Genomic DNA, 21,487 nt, shown 5'->3' with positions numbered 1-21,487 from the left:
CTGATTATATAGTATAGATGATACAATACTATGGATGCGACATCTTAGGAGATTTGCTCTTCTATTTTCAGCTCTGCATCTGTAATGGTTCTCAGCTTTTCTCCACCTCCTGAGACTTGTAGTTCGGGGTTTTCGGAGCGCTCGTCTGTGCTGTGTGTAGGTGGCTGATCAGCCCCATTGTTGAGGTCGGGAATTGAGCGCTGTGAGTGAAGTTTAAGGTTTATGGATGCTATTAGATTTAATGAAGCCATGAGGCAGAATGTTGTCGGAGAAGGAACGTGTTACTTAGGTCCATTATTGGGTTATTACTGTCATTTGAAAGGAGCCGGGATTAAATCAGACCTTTCCGTTATGGAGATTGGGCTGATCTTTTCCGGACCTGCACAGTTATTGCTTCTCTTTCAGCTAACTTGATTAGCACAAATTGTTTCTCGGCAAACTCGGATGGCGGTGGGTGCAGAATGGACGCGGTTACCTGGTTACTTCCCCCGTTATATTGTATCTTCCCAGCGGGCGGCACCGGCTACTGCGCCTCTTCTCTCAGCCGGGGTTGGGGAGGGGGGAGTTTGTCTTGATTTTTTTTTTTATTCTTTTTTAGGTCAAAGTAAATGTTTAGAAATTCTGCCGAGCACCGAGGAAGAAGGTGGGAATCCTAAGCCACGGGATTAATTGTTGTTTGCTAATGGGCAAACAGTCTGACAAGAGGCTGCTTTGTGCATTGACGGTTTGGCTTCTAGCCAGGGTACAATTGGCGAGCCAGCCGGAGGGCGGGCGGGCGGCACAGGGAAGGGGGCTCCCGGGGAACAGATTTAATAAACGGGAGACCCGGGGAAGCTCCAGCGGAGCTGAATCTGTGCCAGCGCTCAGCTATACGTCATTTATCTCGCTCCGGCTGACATTTTAATAGCTTGATTAGTTTAAAAAGAATACTGTTATTGTATCGGCCCCCCATTACGCCCCGCGCTGCGGGAATTTGCATCTTCCATTGTGGCTTTGTCTTGACTTGTTATTAACCCATTGGCGTTGAACTAACTGGCATTTGGGCATCGTTACTCCCGACCACAGGTTTCCGACTTTTTTTTGGGTACCCTAAAGTTTGTTTTCTTAAAACATAATGTGCTTTACTCACCCTACCTGGGTCCAGCATTGAGTCTGCGCAGATTTTTCCGGTAGCTGTTATTGTCCGACAGCGCTGCAGCCAGTCACTAAGTTACTTGTGCTGTCTACTGGGGCCAAGGCATTGAGCTCAGTGATCAGCTCAGACACCGTGAGCAGTGTTGGACCCAGGGGAGAGTGAGTAAAGCGCCATTTTTTATTTTATTTTTTTGTTAACAAACTGCATTGGGGACAGGAAAACCCACTATGTGTACACAGCGCCATTTAGACCCCGAGTTTTCCCAGGTAAAGCCGCTTTCAGGAAAGCATTACACATCTTTTCCTTCTTGTGTCAATGCTCAATAGTTGTCTCTGGTATTTATTACATTTTTTTTTTTTGTGGAAATGGCATTGAGCCAAAAATCATATGCACTTATCTTGACTGCAAAATGCACAAAAAAAAATTGTCATTTGTTTCCTCTAGTCTTCTGTAGAAAGCAGATTCTAGCAATTGGGTCAAATTCAGACTTACAATTGCAATGCACTGCTGTTCTATTCATTCTCTTTGGGGGGCGCCAGAGAGCGCTGAGCGCAGCACTCCCATAAGAATGAATGGGGCGTCAGTGTTCATGTCCAGACTCCGCACCATCCACACGGGGCTCGGGCTCTTCACATACCCTGGCTCTCGAGATCAGTTGTGGTCCCAGCAATCAGGAAGTTACCCCTCATCCCACGGATAGGGAATAACTTCCAAAACTTTTGAATACACTTTATAAATACAGGCCTATTAGAGAGAGAGGAAATTGTACAAATATTTTTTTTATGCTATTTTATTAAAGCCTTGTTTCAGTCTTATGATTATTTTATATTCTTATGTATTTGCATACATTGTAAACTGTCTGGATTTATTTGTATATTTTCTTCAAAAATTATGTAATTTTTTTTAACTTATATTGGAAACCATTTCCAAACTTCCTTAGATATTATTTAAAATTAAAGAGGTATTCCCATCTCTTCCTGAGCCTATCCCAATATGTAGTAGGTGTAATAATAATTATAATATAATATTAGCAAATTCCTCCATTTAGAAATGTAATCTAGTTCTTCAGATTAACTATGTCGCTTACCTCATGTGCAGGGCATTGCAGTAGCTTAGGAATCCATGGTTACGACCACTAACAACTAACTGTCGCTATATTAGTGGTCGTAACCATAGATACCTAAGCTAATGCAGTGCCCTGCACATGGGGTAAGTGACATAGCTTATCAGAAGAACTATACTACATTTCTAATTGGTGGTATTAGCTAATATTATTGTTATTACACCTACTACATATTGATATTGGATCTTGGAGAGGGGAATACTCCTTTAAGGATAATTAATTATACACTGCTCAAAAAATAAAGGGAACGCTCAAATAACACATCCTAGATCTGAATGAATGAAATCTTCTCATTGAATACTTTGTTCTGTACAAAGTTGAATGTGCTGACAACAAAATCACACAAAAATCATCAATGGAAATCACATTTATTAACCAATGGAGGCCTGGATTTGGAGTCACCCCCAAAATTAAAGTAGAAAAACAGGCTGATCCAACTTTGATGTAATGTCCTTAAAACAAGTCAAAATGAGTCTCAGTATTGTGTGTGGCCTCCACGTGCCTGTATGACCTCCCTGCAACGCCTGGGCATGCTCCTGATGAGGCTGAGTATTGTGTGTGGCCTCCACGTGCCTGTATGACCTCCCTACAACGCCTGGGCATGCTCCTGATGAGGTTGCGGATGGTCTCCTGTGGGATCGCCTCCCAGACCTGGACTAAAGCATCCGCCAACTCCTGGACAGTCTGTGGTGCAACGTGACGTTGGTGGATGGAGCGAGACCTGATGTCCCAGATGTGCTCAATCGGATTCAGGTCTGGGGAACGGGCGGGCCAGTCCATAGCTTCAATGCCTTCATCTTGCAGGAACTGCTGACACACTTCAGCCACATGAGGTCTGGCATTGTCCTACATTAGGAGGAACCCAGGGCCAACCGCACCAGCATATGGTCTCACAAGGGGTCTGAGCATCTCATCTCTGTACCTAATGGCAGTCAGGCTACCTCTGGCGAGCACATGGAGGGCTGTGCGGCCCTCCAAAGAAATGCCACCCCACACCATTACTGACCCACTGCCAAACCGATCATGCTGAAGGATGGTGCAGGCAGCAGATCGCTCTCCACGGCGTCTCCGGACTCTGTCAAGTCTATCACATGTGCTCAGTGTGAACCTGCTTTCATCTGTAAAGAGCACAGGGCACCAGTGGCGACTTTGTCAATCCTGGTGTTCTGTGGCAAATGCCAAGCGTCCTGCACGGTGTTGGGCTGAGCACAACCCCCATCTGTGGACGTCGGGCCCTCATACCACCCTCATGGAGTCGGTTTCTAACCGTTTGTGCAGACACATGCACATTTGTGGCCTGCTGGAGGTCATTTTGCAGGGCTCTGGCAGTGCTCCTCCTGTTCCTCCTTGCACAAAGGCGGAGGTAGCGGTCCTGCTGCTGGGTTGTTGCCCTCCTATGGCTCCCTCCACATCTCCTGGTATCTGCTCCATGCTCTGGACACTACGCTGACAGACACAGCAAACCTTCTTGCCACAGCTCGCACTGATGTGCCATCCTGGATGAACTGCACTACCTGAGCAACTTCTGTGGGTTGTACTGTAGACACCGCCTCATGCTACTGTACCTGTAGGGGTGAGGGCAATGGCAAAATGAAAAAATGACCAAAACAACAGCCAAAAAGGATGAGAACAGAGAAATGGTCTGTGGTCACCACTGCAGAACCACTCCTTTATAGGGGGTATCTTGCTAATTGCCGATCAGTTTTCTGTTCCATTTGCACAATAGCTGGAGAAATTGATTCACAATCAGTGTTGCTTCATAACTGGACAGGTAGATTTCACAGAAGTGTTAGTGACTTGGAGTTACATTGTGTTGTGTAAGTGTTCCCTTTTATTTTTTTGAGCAGTGTATATTGTGAAATCGGCCCCATTGCCCTTCTAAACCCGTTCCGCCATAATTTGGCATGTGACATACATGTCAGTGACGAGTATGCCCTTTATTGTATGTGGGTCACATTTTAATAAGGGACCTAGAAATGGAGTAAAAATATATATATATATTTTTTTTTTTCCTGTCAAAATCCATAGAATCTGATGTTGGTCGCCGGTGTGCGTCTGATGACTTAGTAAGAATTTAGTAGAAATTTGGCGACCGAGGAAGCGTCTTCTAATTGGGAGCCTGGAGAATAGAAGACTTGTCTTTTTTTGTGGTTAACAGACCTAAAATAGGTCAATGCTGAGGTGGTGAGAAGAGCGTTAGACTTAACAAGATGGCTGACAGCTCCTTCTAGGACGAGGCCAAGTGAGATCGAACTAGAGAAAGACTCACGTCGTCGTAAGGTTTTCTGGATACGCAAGGGGTTAAATTGGTCAAATTGTACCTCCTCTGGGCCCTGTCTTTGTAGACAAAGTGCCCCTTTCATAATCCCCATTGTATGATGTAGAGTTTGGTCTCCTCCTGACCTCTGACTCCCAGGAAATATCTCCCATCTTGTTCTCCAGAACCTGCTAATCACTGGTGCGTTGATGTATATCTCATGTCCACATATTTCCCGGGCCGTGTGAGGATGGAGACCTAATCCTCATATTAATCAGTGTGACTGATGAGAGCCGGCCGACCACAGACAATCCCTCATCCCAGCTATGTAAGAAATGTCTTTGGACATCCATGAAGTATTTTAATGATTTTATTTATTATTTTTTTTGAGTGGTCTTATTTGATCCCTACATACGTCTAAAAGGCGTGAGAATATTTTTCAGATAAGATTTAGATAATTTTTTAAAAAAGTGAGAATTTTGTAATTTATCTAAAAGAAGATTAAAACCGCATAGAAAAAAAATATAGCAGGTAATCCCTATACATTGAAATTTTGATAAATCCTCACATAGGTTGGAAAAAGACCACGGTCCATCAAGTCCTACCTTCCTCCACCAATTGTACATGGTCACAAAATGATCTATAACTCACAATGTTATTTGTACTGAGGAAATCATCCAGCCCTTGTATAAATACTGTTAGTGTCGGCCATCACTACCTCTTGTGGTCGGCATTCCTCAGTCTGACTGCTCTTACTGTAAAGAATCCTTTCCTGTTTAGCTGTCGGAATCGCCTTTCTTCCACCCGTAATGAGGGCCCCCTGGGCCTTAGTATGGTCTTTGGAAGGAATAAGTCATGTGCCCGTCCTTTGTCTTGACTACACATGTATAAATGAGACCTCATATAAGAGGCCTTCCATCCCTTGTAATAATCTAGTTGCCCTCTTTTAACTTCTGAATATCCTTTTTAAAATGTGAAGCCCACAACTGGATCCCATATTGTAGACGTGGCCTCACCAGTGATTTATAAAGGGGTAACAATACGTGGGGATCGTGGGATTTTCTTTCTCTTTTTATACACCCTAAAATCTTTTTTGCTTTTGCGGCTACTGTCTGACAATGAGTACTGCAGCTTAGTCTACTTGTAACCAGAATACCAAAGTCCTTCTCCTCTTCTGTTTCAACACAATTTAACAAGATCAAGTCATGGCTGGTTTTCCATTTTAATATTTTAGGGTGAGGTTTTGTTTTTGTTTTTTAAAGAATTTTTGGAGCAAAAACTAAAATAAAACTTCTCCAACTCGCCAGTCAAAACTTGTGGAGTTTTTAAGCTCCTCATGGTTTTTGGAGAGTTTCTGCTCCAACAAGTCCCCCCCCAAAAAATCATTTTAATCACACCCTTAGTGATCATCTGTCAGATCCCTAATCGCTAAAATTTACCTTTTATTAACTGCAATCACCCTGGGAGCCACCGGCTTTCAGTCATAGAGGTATATGGCAACTCCCTCTGCACAGATGGACTACAAAGTCAGCGGTCAGTCAGAATGCCGGAGCGTGCTTACAACTGCTGCACAATGTGTGGGTGGTGATTGTATCTCGCCTCTGTGACTGAAAGCCGGCAGCTTCTGGGAGGAATAAAGTAAATTTTCTCCCTGTTGCCGCACTTTTAGTAAGAGAGCCTGACCGCATTATAAGGCTGTTTAACATGCAGATAAACCCTATATCTGCAGGATAATAGCGATTAGGGACATGGCGGGCTCATCTTAAATCCGAGGGTGGAACTGCTGATGCTTTCCTAAACAAAGCCACTTCAAGAAAGAGCCAGCTGTTTTTTCCAGAAGTGACTTTGCTGGCGGTATTTCTGTTTTGTTTTTTTTTGTGGTGCTCCACCGCCGTCTTTTTGAAGAATGAACATGTTACTACTTTTAACCGTTCCATGGTTTCCAAACCCTGAAGTGGTTACACAACTTAACAAAAGCTGGAACCTGTGCTGTGCATGATTTTCATTTTTTTTGTGGTGGTTTCGCCTTGCTTCTTCAGGCGTAATCCACCTGAAAAAGATGTAATGTGAATATATTCTTACCCTTCCAGCTAAAAAAAAAAAAAAAAAACTATTTGGGTTTTTTGTGTTACGTTTCAGTATGCTGTCATCACCTTTAAAAAACAAACAAACAAAAAAAAACCCCAAAACACAGGAAATATTTTGGAACTTTAAGTGAAAAATAAATAAATAAATCTCTGTTCATGGTAACAGGACACTTTGTTTCTGGAGAGTAATGATTCCGGCACAAGATTTCCATTTTCCATGCTATTTACAGGAGATTTATTTTTGCTGATGGCACAGTCCTCAGACATATGTCACTGGCACACAACATGTTCATTCACAAACCCTAATGATCTGGGAACACAGTGTTACTACGGGGGAAACAAAGAGCTTTGTGTAACGGATTGTGCTCCATTTATTTATATTTTTTTATATTTAGTAAAGTTTACAAACCTTTTGTTAGTTTTAGCTGTTACTTTTTAACGTTGTGAATTGTCTTTACACTCTTAATATTGTCTCATTGTACTTAATTCTCATCTAATTTGCCTTTTTTTCTTCACTAAAGTGATTTTTTATTTTTTTTAATACTCAAAGGGCTTGTCCATAACTGGTTAACTCCTTGCTTAATTTGCTAGAGCGCCCCACATTAAAAAATTGAAAATGTATACTCACCCCCTGGATTTCCATCAATCATGTTACATGAGTGGATGTCTGCGCCGACAGAATACTAAGCGTCTGCAGGCAATCAACAATTGCTGATTGACTGCAGCGGTCATGTAATAGAATAATGTCACATGACCAACGGGAATTGTGTGTCAATATCGCAAGAGCGCTGCCGCTACAGGGAACAAGTATACTTATATATATATATATATATATATATATATATATATATATATATATATATATATAGTTATTTTGGAGCAGATCCTCTTCTAAATCAACGTAGAAAAAAAGTGCTTCAAATACTCTGATTTTTTTAATGGAAAATCCACATTGCTGTTCGTACAGCGGAGGTTTTGAAAACTGCGCCGTAAGGGGAAAAAGAAACCACCTGGAAATATCAACTTTAATAAAAAAAATATATCAGTAATGGAAATTGCATAAACTAGAAGCAAATCGTTAAGGCTGAAGGCTATGTTGGATGGTGGAAGCCATGTCTAGTTTCCTCCTATGGACAACCCTTCGTTCATTTCTGTTTGTTATGTAGAACTGTTTGTCTTTTTTTGTTTTGTGTCGTCTTGCGCTTAGATGTATTTTCTTTCCTTCTAAACTCAATAGACGTACTTGGAACAATCATACAACATCATAAAATCCGTAGAGGTACCCCCCCACACCACCACCCCTGCGGTTGAGTTATGTTTTGAGGCTGGAGTGATAAAAACGAGCGAGGGTGATATACTGTCCCCCGGCCAGCTAGAATATATGGTGTATGATTTTAGTACTTGGATTTAAATTTTACAGTGAAGACAATTTCTTGGAAGCCGTGATTCAAGGTCAGCTCAGGTGATTCTCAAACAGGAGAAATGGTTGTAAGGACGGCTTCCGCGTGATATATGGCTTCTAGACAATGCGGCCCAGTCCCAGGGTTAAAACATCTTATGAAATAGCGAGTGTACTTAAGAAGCCCAACGTTCTGTATGGGCATGCACATACATCCGCGTACATTTCTGAAGGATTTCATGGGACGTGAAGCCATTCTTAAAATTGCAGAGTCGTAGGGACAATAAATTTGCCTACACAAGAGGGGAAACCAAACTACAGTAGGACTGAGTGTCTTTGACAATGAGTACGGTTTCACTAAGAACAAAGAGACACCATGCAATCAAGTCCATGGGGGACTCGAAAGTGAGGTGACTTCTGATATCAAGCATAGACAAAAGTATCCTGGTTCCAAGTGATCAGAAGACTATCCGAATTGGATGGAACGTTTTTGGTCTTATTGACTAAACTCGTTTTGGTATGTTCACACCTCCTCTTCTTCCTGTGGTCCAAAAAACATCCAATTTCAAGAAGAAGACGTTTCAGGAATCGCATCTTTTTTTATTTTGGAATTTTCCATTGGTCGTTTCCCGAGAGCCTTTTTTTTATACCATTTTTTTAGGATGTATTTTTACAGGGTGTTTTTTCAAATCCATCGAGCAATGAAGAAAACACTAACAAAAGGCCTTCAAACTGACCTCTATTATAAACTACTAAGCATCTTCCTAGAGGAAAACGCCAGAAAAAAATGTGTAGGTCACTTAGCTTTTTAAAAGCTTGGCGCCTTTTGAAAGCCTGAATAGAGGAACAGCAAGTCGTTTTCCCATACAAATTAATAGGACCATTATTTGATCGTTTTATTCGTGCTCCTTCCACCATTTTTTTAACGGAAACATTCAGTGTTTTTCTCAAATCTTTTTGAACATTCTCCTTGATCTGAGCATGCTAACCTCACTGATCTCTTGCTGCACTTGTTCTGGAAAGCTTGGCCTTTCTTAAAATCTCGTAAGCCCAGGTGAACCTTTGTTGCCAATCATGGACTTTCTTTACGAGTGCCGAATGGATGATCCCTCATACCTCTAGTCACTCCTCTTTAAGCGCCTACAAAGTAGGACTATTAGGTGCCCTGCCATTCTTTTCTGGATCTTGTTTTTCATTTAGCCTACAAGTGAAGTAGAATGAATCCCAGGCTTCCCTGGGGCTGGACATATGAACATTTACTCTTTACATTGCATTTCCAGGCCTGTGAGTTAATTCCTGTAGACATTGGGCTCAGTGTGCTTGTGGCGAGACGTGAGTCACCAGGTAGGTGTTCAACCATGAGTGACCATTGACTCTCTCACAAGCGTGTGAAAGTAGAGAGCAAACTGCAACTTTTCGTTGGGCGATGGAACTTCGAAAGATCTAAAGGTCCATTTGGCCTTGCAGTCACCTTGAGGGGGAAGTTGACCCTTAGTAGGCTCGACTCTCATCCGTTCTCCCTCACTGCTGCTATATTTGTATGTCTGGACTCTTTTTCCGGTTATTTTTTTTTATAGACTGGTGACCACGAGAAGAATTTACGGTAATGAATGCTCTTTGTGTGATGATATAAATAATATATAATGTAATGTTAGAAACATTCATGTCATACCATTCTGTCATTCATTCCTACGGAACGCATTTTGGGCGCCACGGGTGGTCAAAGACTTGTCTTATATTTAACGGCATGGTTAATACAAAGCCATAAAAGCATTCAGCACGATGGACACCTCTGGGCGATGGACACCTCTGGGCGATGGACGCTTCTGTATTCCTGGCATCTGTTGGAGCCTTACTATGGATAGATTTATATAGGTATCTTTTGGAGGAACTTGGAAGTCTTGTCTTGCTTGACTGAGGTATGTTTTGAAGAGGCAACTTGCATATTTATATTTCCAGGGGAGCATTACAGAGACTATAAATCTCCCTACATGGAGAATCCTTATCCGTTGGAGCTCCTGTCAGAGGCTTGTCATCCAGCCCACCAGCTTTCCTACTTTGCACTGATGAGAAGCAAATACCCCAAAACACGAGTCTGCAAATTGAGTTTATGATTTGGCTTCTTATCCCAAGGCATGTGTCTAGGCCTTTTATAGGGTCACTATTGACTTTTTAGGATTGCTACTTCCAATAGTTGCCACTAAAGTTCCTGTCCTCCTTTCTCTCTAAAAAAAGGACATTTGCATATATGGTAAATTAAATTGATATTATTGGAAATGTTAACATTTGGGTGCCATAATGTATTTTTTTTTGTTTAGGTAAACTACTTCTTAGGTTTAGATAAATAACTACTTCATTTGATCACCATATCGCACCTGTCCATAGGTTGATTCTGGTATTGCAGCAGCTCAACTTCATTAAAGTGAGTAGGGGATGAACTGCAGTACCTCAAACAACCTGTGGACATGTGTGGCGCTGTTTCTTAAAAAAAAAAAAAAAATGTTAGCATATATAATTTTTTTTTTTTTTTTTTTTAACCCTCTCCTAATAGAGCGATCAAATCCTCCAACATGATAGCAGTGGTGGGGAAGTCACATTTGTGGTGGTCTGTAAATATAGGTGCATTTTGCAGTGTTTGTACAGCATGGAGAAGTGAATTGCTCAGTGATTGCACGCGCTCGGATAGATGACTTCTCAGTAAGCTTGTTTGGACCTGAAATAATTATTTTTTTTCCTTCCAATGTCCATTTAATCGAACAAGGCCAGTGGGAGGTCAGACTTCACACTACCGCAGTAATTACCACCAAGTGAGCCCAGGGCTTGAAAGTCCATTTTCTGCAACAGGCGAACGCCTGTCTTCCTTTTAGCTGCTCTTAGCGGTATCACAGGAGAAAGTCGCACGTTGTTAACACCTCACATGCGACGGGTTGCCCCTTATAAATATTAATAGGATGATAGATACAGTTTTGGAAAAACTCCTTGAAATTTAAAGTGACGGTTCCATTTTCTTTTGTCTTCGTTATTTTTTTTTTTTACAAAGTCTAACAGGAATTTTTTCTTCTTATTTTTATTGATGCTGTGAATTAAATTAGAACCATATTAAAAAACAAAACTGGTGTTGTGACCCGCCAAAGCTGGTGTTGTGACCCGCCAAAGCTGGTGTTGTGACCCGCCAAAGCTGGTGTTGTGACGCGCCAAAGCTGGTGTTGTGACGCGCCAAAGCTGGTGTTGTGACGCGCCAAAGCTGGTGTTGTGACGCGCCAAAGCTGGTGTTGTGACGCGCCAAAGCTGGTGTTGTGACCCGCCAAAACTGGTGTTGTGACCCGCCAAAACTGGTGTTGTGACCCGCCAAAACTGGTGTTGTGACCCGCCAAAACTGGTGTTGTGACCCGCCAAAACTGGTGTTGTGACCAGCCTTCTTCAGGCTCTATGCAATACATTGGTGCAAAAATTGTTACTTTACTTTCCCAAAGGGCTTTCAAAAATTAGAGCTGGAATGTGATCTGTTGCTATTGACACTAGTTTTATTACGAAGGGCTTAACTATTTCCCATTGTGTATGTATCACCATCATATAGGGCAGCATTGTGGCTCACTGGTTAGCACTGTTACTGTGCAGTGCTGGGGTCCTGGGTTCAAATCCCACCAAGGACAACATCTGCAAGGAGTTTGTATGTTCTCTCTGTGTTTGCGTGGGTTTCCTCCGGGTTCTCCAGTTTCCTCCCACACTCCAAAGACATACTGATAGGGAATCTAGATTGTGAGCCCCAATGGGGACAGTGATGATAATGTCTGTAAAGCGCTGTGGAACTAAACGCGTTGTATAAGTGAGTAAAATAAATTAATAAATATACTGCAGCGTTGCACAGGGATTGGCATCGATCATGGCTGATCTCTCCAGAGGGGCTCACAATCTAATTTTGCCATCTTATGGTATGTTCACACGTAGCAATTTTCTGCCTTTTTTTTCAGCATGAAAAACGCAGCTGAAACTTTCAAATGCATTTTTGATGCATTTTTTTTATTATGCTTTTTTTTTGTTATTTTTTTGGTGCTAAGCTATTTTGAACTTAATAAAGAAAAACTGCAGCAAAAAACAATTGTAATGCTTAAAAAAAATGCACCGTGTGAATGATCATTTGGCTGTTACTGTGAAACACTCTTTTTTTTTTTTTTTTCCTGCTCAAAAATTTGCTTAAAAAAAACCATATCAAAAACCGTACGTGTGAATAACTCCTTACATTCACTGTTTTTAGCAACTAATTTGTGTTTGGAATGTGGGAGGAAACCCGTAGACCCTGATACATAATGTAGGTTACACCAGATTTCTAGCATAAAACTTCTTGAAATATTGCAAAATTTAGCACAACTCATACTTGTTCAAAAGTTTTGCGACTTTTGGCATTTCTATTCCCAAGTTGGCCAACTTTTTGGAAAGTGAGCAAAACTTACCCAGGAAGGGGCATGGCCGACAAATTGAATTTACGCCCCAAAAAAGGGGTGCCAACTATGCTAAAAATGAACTCCAGTCCCTGAGTGGTATAGATTTTTTGCGCTTTGGAGCTGAAAGCTGAGCCGAATTAACTAAGAGATGTTTTGTCTTAATAGTTTGGGTGCTGACTAACCCAGCGCATTTTTCATCAAGACTGACTATGAAGAATCGGGGTCAAAATCTTTTGCGATCTGTCACCTCCTCTGTCTTGTGTGACCTCCAATAGCCAAACATTAGATCTTAAAGGGTTCCCTCCAGGATTAGAGAAAAAAACATTTTTTTAGCGCCACCTCTGCCATTGGGATGTGTCTGGTACTGCAGTTTTTTTTCCATTTATATGAAATGTGATTGAAATGATGCTCCAGCCCATGGTCAGACGTGGCGTTGTTCATGTAGAGATTTTTGGAGAAAAAATGTCTTGTATTGTGTGAGATTATATTGTGTTTTTATAGTATGTGATCTCCTGACGAGATGAGGTCGGCTCAGAAATCGTGAATTTCTCCACATTTTCTAATCGGCTGTGAGCGTTTTGATTGTGGATCCTGGTGAGGATCTCGGGAGACCTGAGCGCATTGCTGACCCTCTTAGAACCCATTTAATTCCATTTTAATTAGTGCAGGAAAAAACAACTGGAATGTCCCCCGCAGGACAGAATCCTACCCATCAATTCAGAGGAATGTTCCAGGAGTTGTGCTCCAGCTAGGAAGCGGAGAATGCTAATTGTGCTTAATTATGCTTTTGTAATCTGAACAATACCACTATTTTTAGAAAGCCAAGCTTCCTCCCTGTATGGATTCGTCTGCTTTTTGCTCAGATCTACATACGACGCTGTTTAAAGTTCACTAAATATAAAAGACTGAATTAGCCATTTTTTTTTCCATTTTTTTTTTTCAATAATTATTTCACTTATTTTAGATTCATTGAGTGACGACATTAAAGGAGCTGTCCAGAACTAGAAAACAGGGTCTATTTTTCCAGTATTGGCGTCACATCTGTCCTTGAGGCTGATTTTTGGTATTCAGCTCCATTCACCTGAAGGAGCACCAGATACTGCCCATGGACGGGTGTGTCGCTTCTTTTTGGAGAGAGGGCTGACATTTTTTGGACTATCTTTGTTAATGTGATTTATTTTCACCACTAAAGCCCCCCCATACACTTTAGATAGCTGCCGGCCAAATGATGGTTCCAATAATTGCTCACCTGATGGCTTTCTTCACCGACTCCTCCAGACACATGGGCTCTTCCGAGTGCTCCTGTGTTCTTTTTGAAAGAGCCGCTGCCAGACTCCTCTGGCGGGTGCTTATCTCTTAGAAAACTAAAGGATCAACAGTCCGACATTCCGGATCTTCCCATCATCATATGTCGGGGCCCCATATAAATTAAACTGTAGGGGGAACCTGTCGATATCGGCGTGTTTGACCGAAGTCGGTCTAATGGTTACTGGGCCTTGAGCTTTGTAGCTTCTTGTGTTGTATGTTGGGATTGTAGCCACAAGAAGAAACCTTTTTTCTTGCCTAGACCTATGTTCCTCGAGTGCCTTTTCAGGGTACTGTTGTTTCAGGATGTTCTTGGTATTGCACATGTGATAAAACTATAGTCAATGCTTTTGAAATAGGAGGATATTCCTTCTTTGTGGCTACTTGAGGTCTTGGTTGGAGGCCTTTAGTATTGGCTGCCTAACAAAAAAATATGATTGCCAGGACAACCTGGATAGGAGGTTGTCCTATCACCATAGCTAACTAACAATGGAGAGTACAGCCACACCATCTCATAGGATTTTCTCCAATGGATCCATTTCAAGACACATGGACTTTGGTTTGGACTGAACTTGATTTTACAACTTTTGCAAACTTATGGCCTGAAAATACCAGTTCTTACTCATCATTAAATTCTACTATTGTGAAAAATTGTGTTGCCAATGTCTAATTCAGAGGGTTCTTAAGTTGTTTAGGAAACTTTTAGGAGGCTAGGAAACCAACTAGGGTTTTATAGAACATGAGTAAGAATTTCTTTGAAGCCACAACAGATGTCACCCTTTACTGTAGGGGTTTCACATAAGGAGCTTTGTGGTTAAAGTGCTGTGAATGACTTCCTTCTAGATAGTGAGCTTTCATATCTAATTATTTTTCGTATTGTGTAGTGTCGATTCTCCTTGCATATAGCTTGGGATTTCCCAACTAAGGTTTCTAAGAACCTGGCTAGTGGTTTCTCAGCTACCATAGATGTCACCTTTTACTGTAGGGATTTCACATGAGGAGCTTCTTGGTCTACAAATGACTTTTGTCTAAATGGTGCTCTTGCCAACTAGGCTTTCTGTAAAGCCACCACACGTCACCCTTGGGGAATTAATATGAGGAGCTTCATGGTGGTCTTTCATATTCTAGTATTTCTTCTATTATTGTTATGTAGTGTTAATTCTTCTTCAGCAGTTGAATGTGGGTTGGGTTTTCCCAACTAGGATTTCATACAATCTGGCAAGCCTCCAGAGATGTCTGCCTTTACTTGTAAGGATTTCATGTATGGATCTCTGTGGTCGAAGAGCTGTGAACGACTTCCATCTAGGTGGTGGGCTTCCCAAGTAGGGTTTCTTTAAAGCCACCACAGGTGTTATTACCAGTTACTGTAGAGAATTTACATGAGGACCTCCATGGTCAAAGAGCTGCGAATGACTTCCATCTATATTTCATGTCCAAGTATCTCTCTGTTATTGCTCTTGTGTGTTGCTGTAATATTGCATATCACTGGGGAAAAAAATAAGATCTGAATTGCCTCTTCTGCCCCTGTCAGTGGCATATGTAAATTCTCATTCTTGTCTTGTCACTTGTCACCTCCTCTTTGTCTGGCCGCTTTACCACAAGCCTCTTTTAATTCCAAATTAGATCTTTGTCATGTTTTATAATTCCATCAATCAAGACGCGTTTTCAGCTTGGAGACGTCTGTTTTCCTGCTGACGTCAGGCCCCGTCTGTCTCGATGGGGAGAAGTATTTATGGTATGTCTAATGTCAGAGTTAATTTTTAGAGGACGTGGACAGAGTCCCACATCAGCATGACTGTGTGACAAACATAGGGGAATTAATGCGCTGGACTCGCAGAAACCTTATTTATGTCGCTGATGACCACACTTGTTTTTATATCTTGTACAGTAGACCAGTCAGGAGTTATCTTTGCTTCTTCCATTTTTTATACCATTTTTTGACCTAGGTTGTAGTTTTATGTGGGTATACCCTAATTTTTTACACTTTTATGACTCTAATCATTAAAAAAAGCGGATTAATCCTGATCATGGTAGTCATTTAGCAGAAATATCTCAAAGTGTGAAGGCAATTTTGTAACAGTTATGAGATCAAGTACTTAACTGGATTTGTAAGCGATATTTTTCATTTAAATTGATTACCTTGTCCAATTGCTGCCATTTCACTGATTCTGAAACAGTTTTTCTCTTTCTTCTGTGCCCCTCCTTTCCAAAGTTATGCCCCTTGGTAATAATGAGGCAAATTTTCCTTTCAAGCTCCTGGGCGTGTAACCTCAGAAATCCTCTGATTCTGGCCAATCAAATCACAGCTATGCCCATAGAAGTTCTATGGTTACACGCCCAGGAGGTTAAAGGGAAAATTTCCACCTTTATTACCGGGGGGCATAACTTTGGAAAGGAGGGGGACAGAAGAAAAAGAAAAACTGTTCCAGAATCGGTGAAACAGCAGCAATCGGAGAAGGCTATATCCAGTATAAATTGAAAGGTCCTTTTTAAAGGTTTGTCTTAAAAGAAAAACCCCTATTTATTTTTAAGTCAGTCTGGTGATCAGATGATCGGTGCAAATCTGGCTTCAGAGGCCCCAAGCCGAAATAAACATATGTGATCTTTAGGAAAAGCTTTATTTCTGGCCATACAGTGTTCCGTTTGTTTTTTTGATTTTTTTTTTCAATTCTCCATACAGTTCCACAAATATGGGCTTTTTTATTTAGTGAAAATTTATATGGTCTTTACTAAAGTGGCATTGCTGAAAAGATATGCCCCCTGAAAATCCTGTGAGCCACACCCCATTGGAAAAGACCATTAAAAATTTGCACTAAATAAAAAAAAAATAAATAAAAAAAAATCTCAAACTTTATGGTGGATTTACAAAAAAAATCTGTATATGCAGGAGCAGTAGTAATAAAATAAGAGCAAAAACTGGCCACCTCTGACTTGGTGACAGAGCCTTTTTAAGAATATTTTTGACAGACTTTCCAAGTTTTATGACGTTTCTTACATAAATCCGGCCGGCGCTTTTCTTTCTTAAGTCATGTTTGCGAAAGTATTAACAACCCATAGAATTTGTATGTGCGTGCATGTCTCAGAGCCGCACGTCAGACCTCTGGAGACCGCTACCTCAATTTACTATGACCTGTAAATGCCCTCGTCTCTTTAAAATACCTTTTTAAAAGGCGAGAAGAGGAAACATTTGCAATGATGGAATTATCGGTCCTTTGAATGCTGAGGTGTCACGGAAAATAAAGCTTTTCCATTAAAGGAGCTCGGTAAATCACACGCTGGGTTGACTGCCTCGTTAGCATGGGCAAAGGTAAGGTAATTTATGTGCAAGTAGTTTCGGATTTGTCCGGGATCGGTATAGTTCTTGGCCGCTAAAAAATTTCCAACGGTTTTGGGTCTTCATCACAGATCCTATCTATAGGCTGAATTGTCACCAGAAAAAAAATCTGGAATTTTTTTTTTTGTCTTGATGCATACATCTGCAATTAAGGCTAAGTTCTCACGATGAGTATTTTGTGCATTTTTTTTCCGCATTTCGTGAGCAAAAAACTCAGTGTATGGCTATGCTCACACGTTGCGTTTTTGCTGCTTTTTTTTTCTGCAGGCAAGACGTGCTCTCTTGGCAGTAAAGAAGCGGCTTACAAAAAGCCGGTTTTGCTGCGTTTTTTTGCTGCGTTTTTCAGGATCCCAGAGTTCAGCTTTGCTTCCACCACAGACGCATGAACAATGCAAGGTGTTAGGTCACCAATGCAAGACATATGTGAAACCATAAGACCATTTTTTGAAGAAAAAAAAAAGGGCAATTTGATCAAATTATTTAGTGGAAAAATTCCAAACAAAAAAAGTTCATATGAGTTCATAAAAAATACACAATTACAAATGTAACAGCGGGGGGAGTTAAGTTGGTCTGAAATAATTTACCTAAGACATTGGCAGAGAATTGAGTTAGTAGGACGCTGTTTACTTTCACACTTTGGTCAGCCTTTGAGTTCATCAGGAATTGTTCAATTTCACACCTTAGTCAGCCAGTGTTTACTTTTCACATATCACTAATTTAATTAAACTGTACTAATCCTAACTGCCATGCTTAGGTGAGGACATCAAGACGTTCTGGTTTAAACTTGGGAAAATCACAAAAATAAATCAGTTTAACATCCTGCTGTACCTGCTTTTTTTCACTAAAAGCGCAGCAAAACCTGATACCTGCATAGTTTGCTGTGTTTTTGCACTTTCCTATTGTTTTCTATGGGTAAAAAAACGCAACAACGCTGAAAAAAGTGACATGCTGCAGTTTTCAGAAACGCAACAGTTTTCCAATTCAGTCAGGAAACAAAATCAATGTGTGTATGAGATTTCTGAAATCTCAGCTTTTGCTGGTACTGTAATTGGCATAAAAGATGCAGCAAAAAAACGCAACTTGTGAACACGGCCTATTATCGTGCCAGAAAAGCATATGGGATTTATATACATTTCATGCCTACGGGGCTATTATTTTTTTAACGCTACGGAAATTATTTTTAAATCTGCAACATGTCGATGATACTTTCAGTAAATATATGTTTTATTTTCAGATTTATTCCCAAAGAATTAAATGTGATGTGGAAAATCCACAGATTAAAAACAGTGCGTGTTTTTTTTTTTACCACACATTTCCGCAGACTTTATCAGTAATTTTTTTTTTATTAATGTTAAGTAATGAGAAGTTTCAAAAACAAAGCAGTTTTATTAAAAACTTGACATATGAAAAGGAAACAAAAACCGCAGCTGAAAAAGTGATAAAAACTCATGTGTATAAAAAATCTGCAGCATTAAAAACGCACCAAATGCTTCTCATGGGAACTTAAAAGATTGACTTTTTTTAATGTAAATTTTATTTTGTAATCTGTAAAATTTTTTTATTATTTTTTACTTTATGGGAGTAGTTCACACAATAAAGACTTTACAACAGAAAATCTGCTCTGTACATCTGTATTAAATCAGGGGAGGCCTCATTCCAGTGAATAGGACAATCACTGACATTTATTAACCCTTGTGTAAAAAAATAAAAAAAAACTTCTGCCCCTTAGTATATAAGTAGCCACACTGTGACTCCACCATGAAACAAGATGCTCGCTCAGCTCCCTATTGACATTTCCGCTCCATCTTGCAGCTGCTAATTTGGCCTCTCATTATGCCGCCTCTGCGAGACTGGATCAGCATCTGCGGGAGACTTTTTGGTGGCACCAGGGAGCATTGACGATTTTTCCGGAGACTAGAAAGTGGTTGTGGACTTTTTAGGAGCTCTGATAAATGTGGCTATTTTTCCAAAATGTCCAGAAGCTGTTTTTCAATCTGTTTACTTCTCTCCCATCGAGCACATCAGGGACGTCATTGGTCGGCAATTGCAAAAGAAGCTGCCAGCAGCGGATCTTGATGATTTGCCCAAGTGCATTCATTATGGCAGAACCTTCCTGAGATGACCATTGATGATCTCTCAGCGTGTGGTGCGATGCTGAATAAATCAAGATATTCTGAAAATGTTCGTATTTTTCCATCGTTTGCAGACCAGTAACATGTCTATGCATCCTGTGATTTCCATCATTCGAAGCGTTTTCCTTCTCGGTCTCGAGGAGTGTAGAAGCGGTGAAACGCTTGTAATGATTGATGCCATTACAAACCTGACAACCTTTTTAGGATTCATTATTGCTTTCCGTGGAAGCTTGGAAGTATTACGGGCCCAGGCTTTGTTAGCGGCCAGACATATTGCTCAGCAGCCATTGCCTAAGAGCGGTATCAATAATTGTTTCATTAGTTCAGGTTCTAAAGATTAAAAACTGTACAACTGTATCGGATAATCAAGGGCACCAATTTTGCTGGGGAAATTAGTAGCGTGATCATTGACTGATCAATATGCAGATTGATTTGGAGCGAAAGCAGCAGAAATGCATTTGTTGAAGGAGGAAAAAAAACATTAGAATTGCTGCTCGCTCTGCCTGCTTTAACATCAGGGTGCTAAATTATTTAAAGGGGTTGTCCAGGCTTGGGATAAAAGTCTGCAGTCACCCTGTGTGTAACGGCAGATTGCCGAATTGTGAAAGAGTGGTCACTTTACCGCTTGTGTACGATTTGTATACTTGTGGTCACAGGCCGACTAGACTTGTTCGGCCCTCTCCATAGAAGTGAATGGAGAGAAGCTGGAGTCTAGTCTGCACCTGACCACAAGTATGCAAATTGTATAAATGGAGTCACATGAGTGCGCTTGCATCGGGAATATCAGGCCATATAAATGTACCTTAAATTGGATTTCCACTTCTTAGATATCGATGGAGTTTCCTTGATCTCGTAATGTTGCGATACTGCAGCTCGGCTCTCATTGAAGTGAATGGGAGTGAACTGCTACTCAGTGGACAGAGTTGTGTATACACTGTGTACATCCGACTGCCGCAGGAGCGGCAAACAGCTGATCAGAGTATGTGCTCCACATATGTAGTGGAAAATCCCTTTAAGGATATAGGTCTTGTATTGTTTGGTCTCCATTGCTAGCAGAGCAATAAGCGAAGGTTGCTCATCCGGCAAGCTCCCTCCCAGCTAATAACTTCTACAAAGCAGCCAAAGCCCCACAACCAGCTTTTCTTTAAAGGGGCTCTCCACTACTGGACACCCCCTGCTTAATTACTTCAGTGCCATATAAAAAGAAAACAATGGACACTCCCCAATTAGGGCTCTGACATCACTAGAATGGTAAAGCTGTGGGCTTTACCATTCTAGTGATGTCAGAGCCCTAATTGTTGTTAGGTCATGTGACCACTGCAACCAATCAGTGACCACTGGTCAGCTACACCTCTTAGTATTTCATCACAGCGGACGACTGCTTTGATGGAATACTGATGAGCAACGGTCAGCGGCCAATGATTGGCTGCAGTGGTTACATGGGAGTAGCCAATAGGAGGGGAGTAGCCGATGTTTTTAGTTTCCATGGCTCTTAAGGGGTGTCCAGCAGTGGAGAACCCCTTTAAGGACTAATGTATAAGAAATGCATTACTTATGCCACAGACCTAGAAAACCTTGGATTTACAATATGTGGAATAGGGTTATTGTGAAATGTTTCTGCAATGTGTGAACAAGTCCTGAGGGCGGTAAATGTCGGTAGATTTTTTATTTTTTTTTATTTTTACCGCTGCTATACCTTTTACAGAAAAAAAAAAAAAAAAAAAAAAAATGAAGAAGGAAAAAGGCAGCGATCCAGGTTTCTGCAGAAAGCAAACTGTGACTTAGCATAAATCCCTGCGCTGCACAGATGAGAGCGGTAATTTATGCAGCAACTGCTGAGAAACAAACACGGGCCGCATCTCCGTGGGGGTCGGTGCATGTCGTTTGCATTGGCGCCCGCGTGCTTTCCGTGTAGACGTGTGTGTGTGTGTGTTGGATGTTGTGGCACACACCTGTAGGAGCACTCGCCCTCCCGCCTGTGTAACCATGTGTTCTCCTGGCACCACTACCAACGTGTTAATGAGGCTGTAGATTGTGTGGCGACGAGTCTGAGTAATGTGCGGAGACGTTCGCGTGACACATGAACTTGTTTCATTAGCTGCGTCTCACCGAAAAATAAAAGACTCTTCCCGGGGAAGGTTGTTTAATACTTCTGCAGTCGTAAAGCGCCTGCTACACTGCGGAGCCTTCATCCCGTTCATCTCCCTCAATAAGGGGCGCTGGGCAGAACATATAACGTAGGCTGAACGATGAGAAGAAGTAGCATGAGCCTA

At 41.3% G+C, this 21,487-nt stretch overlaps 1 protein-coding gene across 1 annotated transcript in view; it reads left to right on the top strand.

The window, feature by feature from the left end:
- EXT1 (exostosin glycosyltransferase 1) overlaps window positions 1–21,487 on the top strand; it is a 258,570-nt gene that overhangs the window by 123,547 nt on the left and 113,536 nt on the right. The gene's annotated exons all lie outside the window — the stretch shown is intronic.

This window comes from Phyllobates terribilis, unplaced genomic scaffold (genome assembly GCF_046119375.1).
Source record: "Phyllobates terribilis strain yellow unplaced genomic scaffold, ASM4611937v1 Scaffold_4__5_contigs__length_816908805, whole genome shotgun sequence".
NCBI classification, from domain to species: domain Eukaryota; kingdom Metazoa; phylum Chordata; class Amphibia; order Anura; family Dendrobatidae; genus Phyllobates; species Phyllobates terribilis.
Note: the sequence above shows the minus strand (reverse complement) of the source record. Positions and strands in the feature narration are given on the sequence as shown.